We start from the raw sequence: 7849 nt of genomic DNA on the forward strand, positions 1-7849 counted from the left end.
TACTATTCATCTCAAATTATCCAGGTGTGTCCATTTATGAGTTGATGAAGAAGACATTGCTTTTGATGTCACATGAACAAAGTATGCCTTTTTCTTTCTGCCTTGAGTCAAAACACCCATGTCCTTCCAGATTTTCATGGAAATCGGTTAGAGTTAATCTATGCTTAACCAAGAATGTTGGCTATCTAGATCTTTTTTCTTTGTACATTATGTGATACCAAAAATGGTATGTCTGTTTTAATTAGATTATACAGCTATGAGCGCACACCACGCCCTCCGTTTCTAAATATTTGTCTTTTTAGAGATTTCAAATGGACTACCACATACGGATGTATATAGACATATTTTAGAGTGTAGATTCACTCATTTTTCTCCGTATGTAGTCACTTGTTGAAATCTCTAGAAAGACAAATATTTAGGAACAGAGATAGTATAACACAAAGATCTCAGAACTGTTCAACCAGACTTCTTTTCCTGTCATGAATCTCAACCGTCATTTATGTAAAATTAACATGCCCTTGACATATACATTGTGGTCCGAGTGATTATAGCCAGTTTCACCATTGTTCAATTTACAACATTATGATATTGCAGATAATTATGGTGATGTTGTCCATAGGATTTCTTGTGCTTCAAATTTTGTTGATCGAAAGCGGAGTAAGGAGCCCATCTTTCATGGAATCATCTACAACGATGCACGACTGGATCGAATTGAAGAGCAAATATATTTTGGCGAGGAAGGACAAATGTTGATTAGGTTTCATTTTAATTAGGCTTCATCTTTGTTGCAGTCAGTTGATTTCAGAAAGTATTACATTCAGATTACTTGAAGATAGACAAAAGCCTGAATTCTTATTAGCTGGTGGTTGAGCCATACAAACGTTGTTCTAATTTCTACAAGGCAAGTCGAGATTGACTTTCAAAACTAAGGATTATGCAGCCATAATCTGACATTAAATTAATTGAATGAGAGAATTGGAGGCTGGAGAAGTCGGTTGCACAGGGCAAAAAAGAAACAGAATTGGCTCATAGTCTGGGGAAATATGATGGGCGAGCAGGTGTGTTGGGCACTCGTCAATGCGAGGCATCGCTGATCAACATACTAACACCCTGCTTTAGACCTGGCGTATCCAACTAGATGTGCATGCTTAGCAACCTCAAAGAGTCTGTTGGAGACACATTTGTGCATACCGGCGATGGCTCATGCATCCTTTCACTTAATTAGAATTTTCTTCTTAATGATACGACTGCTGTTAGTTATTTTTGGATTCGAATTTAATTTGTGTGGAGTTCCTTAATGCACAATATGACAGATTAACTTGTTGTTTCAGTTCAGGCGTAGCTTTCTCATTTGGTATGTGGTATACAATGTACTTTATCAATATGGTGACTTTTTGATAGTTGTGATGTTACCACTTCTGCATTTAGTATGTCGTATATAATCTATCTGTATGATAATGGTTGTCATCTTGATTCTTGGATCCAAATCAAACGACACATGTGACAGCCGTGGCAGCCTCGGCCCGTGGTGGTCGAAAGGGTGCGCAACATGGAGGCATGGAGGTGAGGCAGGAGAGGTCGTGGTCAGACTGGTACTGCACTGAGTGTAGAGGAGTTTGGTGTATACGGTAATTCTTCCTACGTTGTTGTTATTGATTGATGGTGAATCTAAAAGGATGGAGAAGAAACCCCTAAAAATTTGCGTGTGGATGTGGAAGGTTGGGTTTGTGAGCTAGATGTGCCATTGATGTCAGTGGCGAAGTTGGATCAGGAAAGAAGAAGAACATGAGTGATTTAACGGTAAATAAGAAATCAATAATGCTGCTTGATGTGCATGATGATGTTCATATGATTGATGTTGAGCCTATACAATATGTACCACACCCGTTGCAACGCACGGGCAAATTGAATCTATTATGCTAACTTTTATGCCATGTTATTATAAGTATTTATGCCATCTTCTTTAGAAAACAGGTTAGTAGAAATTCTCTTTTCTCGCCTTTCTTATTACATGGACTCAACTAACAATGTGGCAATAGGTTCTATCACTCGGGTAAAGAGCGCACACAGCTGGACGTCGTATATTCCTTTAATCTAGGTAACCTACAACTTGGTCAATTCCAATTCCAATTCCAATTTATTTTTTTTATCACTACATTTTTTATATTATTAATTGAAATTATTGCAGGAATATGTCTAGCTATTTTGTTTTTCATTTTATGCTCTGGTGGAATGGTAAAGAATTGGTTAAGCCGGTTTGCGCGGTGAGTATTGTCCGTTAGATGTTTTAAGACCTTCGGCGTGAAATTTTCATATTAACTACATATATTGTTTGTGCAGGATGAGTATGAGTTGAGGAAGCAATTTTTTATTATACTTGCTAAAACATCATGGAAATGAAACTAAAGGCAACTTTCATGATATTGATAGTTTTGTAATAGATGTTAAGGTCGAACATCGTTACATGGACATGTCGTTAATCTTTTTTTATCAATTTACATTGCAAAAATGAATTTCAATTATTCAATAATTGTGTTTGTGTTATATTATTTGTATGTGTGGTATTCAATATGTAACTCTTGCAAACTATTTCAAAAGCCCGTGGCAACGCACGGGCACTCTACTAGTATACAGTGTATGGCTGTTGTCTCACATGTGAGCTTGCTCGCCTGAAGCGGAGTGGAGCAAGTTCATGGCCGTGGTAGGGACCGGGTCAGGGCAGGCGCTGGCCATACGCAAGCCGAGATCAAGGACGATGGCCACGGCCATGACGCAAGCCCAGGTCAAGGACGCCGGCCACGGCCATGACGCAAGCCCAGGTCAAGGACGCCGGCCACGGCTAGGATGCACAGGACCTCAAACATGGATAGCACGACCTACACGACACTGTTTGAGGAGAAGCACGACCATGCCGAGCTTGGCGGCGACCGGGATGACCAGGACGTGAACGACGATTATGCAAGCTTGATGACGACGGGACGACTAGGATGGAACGATGTACAGGCGGCCACCTCATGTCGTGCTAGGAAGTGATGCCGGCGGCGATATTGTCGCTGGCCGTGGTCACGAAGAACATGTAGTCGGCGCCCAAAGTAGACGCGGTGCGCAGAACGTGGCAAACACATACGAGAGCTACCTTGATTTCCTCGTCATGGTGGCATAGGTTTCCTCCTGGTTTTCTTCTCACAGGTTGTGGCTGGCCGCTAGAACGCATGAGATGATGTCGGTGGCCAGGGCCAACATGGTGTCACCGGCAGTGGCTGCGGAGGACCCGGCAAGCTCGGACGACGGTCAGGGCTGACATGGTCTTCCTAATTCCTATGGGCTTGGTTCCAAGTAGCAAGAATAAGTGGGGAAGAAGTAGAAGGGGTAGGAGCTGTACAAGAGGATTCAGGGGAAGAACAGATGGGAAGAATGGGTGTCGTGGGAAGGTCAGTGGTGGAGAGAAGACATGTGTGGGTGGGTGGGAGGCTCAGACGCATTAATTAGATTATGGGGACACCCGATGCATCTCAACAACCAGCATCCAACAAGACTATAGTCTGACAATGTCAGTACATTTAATATCAGCATAGATACATGAAAGCTTATGAGAGATACATGTCGCACAAATTTGTAATACAGACTGGCTACTATAGAAGATGCGACTCCCGATGCCAGTGAATGAGTTAGAGGGTGCTTGGATCCAAGGGACTATTTTTAGTTTGACTAAAAATAGTCTCTTTTAGAGGCTAAAGTTCCAAGCACCTCTGATTAAAGAGAGGCTAGAACTAGTCTTGAGGCTAAAAATTTTTAGTCATAGGAAACCTACTAAAATATGTATTAGCCTTCTCTCATCATTTAATGCCTCTCCTTTAACACATGCGAGTTCTGGATTGAAGGGTTTGAAGGATAATAAATGCTCAATAATTTGATTTTAGTCTTTTTAGTATTTGGACCCAAGCATGAGTGAGGCTAGCAAGTTTTAATCCCACTATTTTTAATCATGGGACTAAAACGTATCTAAGCACCCTCTTAGATTTCGGTGAATGGAGTCGCCGAGTGCTCCTATGCACTTTCGTACAGTATGTCTCTATTGTGCACAGGGTAGGTGAGATGTGCCGAGAGGCGCGTGCTCCACGTGCGCTGTCTAGCTAGATGCTCCTTTATCTATTTGTATAGGCTCTCACTGAACGAATGCAAGAACATATAGCAGGCATAGTGCTGCTGCTGCTGCTGTCCACTCCATACTCCAGACTCCAGACTCTTCTTATCAACATCATCGTCAATGGCGAAGGCGCCTGGTGCCCCGCTCGGGCCCGTCCCTTTCGCGGACGTCGAAGCCGACTCGGGCTTGGTCTCCGGCGTGCCGGAGCAGCTCCCGGAGGAGCACGCCGACCCCGACGACCTTGTTTCCGCCCTGCCAAGCGCGCCGAGGCCCAAGGGCCTGTCGAGCCTCCGTCTCTACGACGGCTTCTGGCTGCCGGAGTGGTCCGTCCCGGCGGCCGTCGCCCTACAGCGCCGCTTCGAGCCCCGCCCGGACGACGTCGTCGTCGCCAGCTTCCCCAAGTGCGGCACCACGTGGGTCAACGCCCTCACGTTCGCCACCATGGCGCGGCGCGCCCACCCCGCCGCCGGCGCCGGGCACCCGCTGCTACGCCTCAACCCGCACCAGTGCGTCCCTTTCCTGGAGGCCCTCTTCGGCAGCCGCCGCGGCACTGCCGTCCCCGCGCCTCATGAACACGCACATGCCGCTGGCCATGATGCCCGGCGGGGGCGGGTGCAAGGTCGTGTACGTCTGCAGGGAGCCCAAGGACATGGTCGTCTCGCTGTGGCACTTCCACCGGCGGCTGCATCCGGAGCTGCCGCTAGCCGACGTCTTCGAGGCCGTGTGCGGCGGCGCGGTGGGGTACGGGCCGGTGTGGGACCACATCGCCGGCTACTGGAGCGCCAGCGCGGCCAGGCCGGACGGCGTGCTCTTCCTGCGGTACGAGGAGCTGCTGCGCGACCCCGCCGGGCACGTCCGGGAGGTGGCGCGGTTCGTGGGGCTGCCTTTCTCCGGCGCGGAGGAGGATGCCGGCGTCGTTCACGACATCGTCAACCTCTGCAGCTTCGGGCACCTCAAGACCCTGGAAGCCAACAAGACGGGCCACATGAATGCCGGACTCCCGATCCCGCGTGACGCGCTGTTCAGGAAGGGCGTGGCCGGCGACTGGGTGAACCACATGACGCCGGAGATGGCGCGACGCCTAGACGACATCGTCGCCGACAAGCTCCATGCGGCAGGCCTCACCTTCCTCCACGCCGCGAGTGACTGACTCGACCGAGCACACTTGTTCTGTCGATACTATGAGTGCACTTTCCTACTTCGTCATATTGAAATAATAGTAGAGGGAGTGATCTTTCTAGCGATCCGGGTTTCTACCGGGTACGCTGATATGCATCAATCGATGGCTGTGCATCATATTGAAATAATAATAGATGGCTGTGCATCAATGATCAATCGATGCAGGAAGCAGGAGACGGGAGGGTTTTCCTGATTTTTTTACAATCTTGCTAAGTCCCAGTCGAAGTCTCAGTCGATGATATATCCGTAAGATTTTACACTGAGATCCGCACAAAAAAAATTAATTTTTTTCTCTCTTGCATATTATGTTACTTGACTGTGAAACTTGGTTAATTCTCAGTCAACTGAGACCTAGTTACACCCTTTTTTTTAATAAGAAATCCATTTTTTGTGTGAAATAAATCTTGTATTGCTCAATCAAAGAATATAATCAAGCTCGACAGTGTCCAGAACGTCCTTTGGTCCAGACCCAAGCCATAACATAGTTCGGCCTTGAACTCTACCAAAGTTTGCCAAAGTATGACTAGAAAAGTTACAAGTTACAACTACGACAAATATGAATAATACAAGAATTACATTAGGACATGCTAGCTTTAATCTCTCGAATGAGAAAAGCATACTTTAATCTGTTTGTATCTCCGCTTCTCACCATGGTGACTGCCTCCAAACTATCACTTTCAATGTCATCAATTGGCAGGCTACTCCATTGCAAAGCTAAAATGAGGCCCTCTCGAATTGCTAAGATATCACGTTCCAGCACATCATTGCATAAGAAAAGATGCCTGCACGAGCTGAAGATGTTGGCACCAAATGATCTCGAAGCAGCATACCTGTCCCTCCAACACCATCTTGGATAGAACCTTCAGTATTTTATAGTTTAACCCGACCATCAATCGGGGGTCTCCAAATGGTGCCAACAGTAAGCATATTATTGCATGCATGAGCTGTGTGAGGAAAACAATACAAATCATTATAGTTTTTAAAGAGGCCAAATAGCTTGAGAGGAATCTGACAGAAACTTCAATTGGAGGTGCATGTTTATAATGAACCAGCTCATTACGTACATACCAGATTCTCCAAAAGAGCATCAGTACTCGCACCTTGTAGGTTCGTCAAACTAGCAGACAAGCTGAATGAACCAATCATCCTTGGACCGTTTGATGGAGGAGACATCCGATAGCGTCCATTTATTCGCCATTGCCCGCCAAAAAACTCTCGCATTTATGCATGTGCAGAAAGCATGATAAATTTACTGAATATAAATATTTAGGATTGCCTAATGACTAATCAAACACCAACATTTGTTTTTCATTTCGGTTTAGGTTGATTTTTTGTCCAATGACTTATTGACACGTGTATCTATTGGTTTGGATCTATTATATCGTTTGTAAAAGAAATTCATTTGATTTCACTTGGGTTTTAGGTCAAATCAAGGAAAAGCATTTTTTATGGGATTTTTTTTGGCCAGTACTGGCCCACCAAAGTTTCCGAAATTTCATTGATTTTTTTCCATGGGTCATATTCCACTTGGTCTCACTACTCAACCCAGCTGGATGGGGGAGGGGACATTCTTGGAGACCAACCTCCACAGCACCCACAGAGCCCTAGCCCCAGTGTGAGTTCTGACAAAGAGAGGGACTCCATTGGGAGGTCGAGAGAACCAAGATATCCACCGAGTTCTGACAGAGAAAGGGACTTCGTCAAGAGACCGAGAGACCCAAGATATTTGCATGATGCGGCATTTCATGGTGAGGATCTCAGAGATCGGCTGAACAAGCTACCTCATGAGAGGACGCCTGGCAGCGGCGTGTTCTTCTTCAACAATGACGCGAAATCTCAAACCGGGGGGCAGCGGATGGAGCACAAGCAACTACAGAAGATCAACCGCACCATCAACGACGACATGAACTCCCTCTCAATCGGGAGCCACGAGTCCTCCGACCAGCCCCACGTGAGTGTGTATGGACCATACACGACCGATGACCAGAATAAATCTGGGCTGGTAGCTGATACGTCTCCGTCGTATCTACTTTTCCAAACACTTTTGCCCTTGTTTTGGACTCTAACTTGCATGATTTGAATGGAAGTAACCCGGGTTGACGCTGTTTTCAGCAGAATTGCCATGGTGTTATTTTTGTGCAGAAATAAAAGTTCTCGGAATGACCTGAAAATCAACGGGGAATTCTTTTGGAATATATAAAAAAATACTGGAAGAAGAACCCACGTCAGTGGGGCCTTCACCTGTCCACGAGGGTGGGGGCGCGCCCTACCCCCCTGGGCGTGCCCCCCTGCCTCATGGGCCCCCTGACGCTCCACCGACCTCAACCTTGACTCCATATATTCACTTTCGGGGAGAAAAAAAATTAGGGAGAAGGATTCATCGCGTTTTACGATACGGAGCCGCCGTCAAGCCCTAAACTCTCTCGGGAGGGCTGATCTGGAGTCCGTTCGGGGCTCCGGAGAGGGGAATCCGCCGCCATCATCATCATCAACCTTCCTCCATCACCAATTTCATGATGCTCA

The 7849-nt window shown here is 46.4% G+C and overlaps 1 long non-coding RNA gene and 1 pseudogene across 1 annotated transcript; both read left to right on the forward strand.

Annotated features, from left to right (window-relative positions):
- The first annotated feature begins 1343 nt into the window (after positions 1 to 1343).
- Positions 1344 to 2262, forward strand: LOC125512554 (uncharacterized). The gene is made up of 3 exons (XR_015611896.1): positions 1344 to 1800; positions 2040 to 2098; positions 2189 to 2262. It is a non-coding gene; the product is annotated as an uncharacterized LOC125512554 (long non-coding RNA).
- Positions 2263 to 4202: 1940 nt separating this feature from the next.
- LOC125514897 (cytosolic sulfotransferase 5 pseudogene) lies at positions 4203 to 5576 on the forward strand (annotated as a pseudogene).
- Positions 5577 to 7849: the final 2273 nt, after the last annotated feature.

This window comes from Triticum urartu, chromosome 7A (assembly GCF_056163025.1).
Source record: "Triticum urartu cultivar PI428250 chromosome 7A, HENAU_Tu73, whole genome shotgun sequence".
Taxonomy (NCBI): Eukaryota; Viridiplantae; Streptophyta; class Magnoliopsida; order Poales; family Poaceae; genus Triticum; species Triticum urartu.